We start from the raw sequence: 1411 nt of genomic DNA, 5'->3' as shown, positions 1-1411 counted from the left end.
ACCACCGACGGGCGAGTCAGGGCGCACGGTGTGCTCCACCGGCAGCGCCGTGCACTGCCTCGCGCCCGGCACAGAGCTCCGGCCCCGCTTCTGGGCAGGGGGACCAGGACCCTCCTTCCACCCTCAAGCGCAGCTGGCGCCTGGGGCAGGGGCAGGGGCAGCACCCTCTGCTGAAGCGCCGGGAGGGGGTCACAGCTCAGGCCGGGGCTCGGTGGGGCAGGATGCTCTGAGCATGGAGGAGCCTCAGGGCCCTGGCCAGGGCCCTGTCCGCCTGCGGCCTGGCGTTGCACGGGCGCTGGTGCCCGTCCCGGTGCTGCCCGTTGTGCCACGGGGCGCGAGGGACCTGCTGGAGATTTAGGTTGGTGTTTACCTGGGAGCTCGGGGTCGGGTTTGCAGGCCCAGGGCTGGGCCTCGCGCTCCCAAGACTGAGCCCATGGAGCCGTGCTGGGCGATGGGCCCCAGAGGGGGCTTGTGGGGGCCGAGGAGGCGTCTGTGCCCCTGCTCACAGGCCTGGGGCGAGGGGCCGGGAGCCAGGACAGCATGGAGCCGATATGGGGGTCAGCTCGGGGCCCGACACGACGGGCCAGGCCTTGGCGCTGCAGTGAGGACCGACTCAACCAGGGCAGCGCGCAGGGCAAGGGCAGCGCCAGGGGCCAGGGCCAGGCAGGCGAATGGCCCCCAGCTGCCCCACCACACGGGCCGGTGCTGCCGGCTGCCCCCCCATGCCGAAGGCTGCCCTGCAGGGCGGGGGGCTCTGGCCAGCCCCAGGTGCGGCTCCGCATCCCTCCTCCTGGTCTCTTGCCGTGGGCTCCTGAGGGCCGCTGCAGCCAGCCCCCTGCTCCAGGCTGCTGGGCCCCGTGCTCAGACCCCCCCTCACTGGGGGTGCATCGGGGATCCCTCCCTGTCTCCGGCATCCCCTGCCCCATGCATCTGATACCACCCGGCCCGCCCCCCGCAACGACCTGGGTGGAAATTAGCCCCTTACCCCCAGTGTCCACATGACACACTGCAGCGGGTGGGGAAACTGAGTCACGCCAGAGCTCTCCGTGCCCTGCCAGCCCCCTGGGACTGGCTCGGCCCTCGAGGGGTTAAAGGCTGCCCTGGCATTGTCCCCGTTGCCATAGGAGCTGCCCCCCCCCCGTTGCTATGGGGAAGGCCCCTCCCTTCCTGTTGCCACGGGAACTGGTCCTTCCTTCCCCGGCCTCCGAGCATCCCCTGCGGGAGGATCCCCGGCCCCGCCCGAGGTAGGGATGCGCCGCGCTCCCCCCACCCCATCTCCTTCCCCCAGTCCTGCCCGGTGTCTCCCCCAGTGCCCCTCACCGCCGGCCTCTGCAACCTGCTGCTGCCCCCCAGCCAACCCCCTGCCCTGTCCTGGCGGTGCCCTCCACCTCGTGCCACCCCAAGAGCCCCC

This window comes from Gavialis gangeticus, unplaced genomic scaffold, assembly GCF_001723915.1.
Source record: "Gavialis gangeticus isolate Ggan-Ray unplaced genomic scaffold, GavGan_comp1, whole genome shotgun sequence".
NCBI classification, from domain to species: domain Eukaryota; kingdom Metazoa; phylum Chordata; order Crocodylia; family Gavialidae; genus Gavialis; species Gavialis gangeticus.
This window is presented reverse-complemented; position numbering follows the sequence as displayed.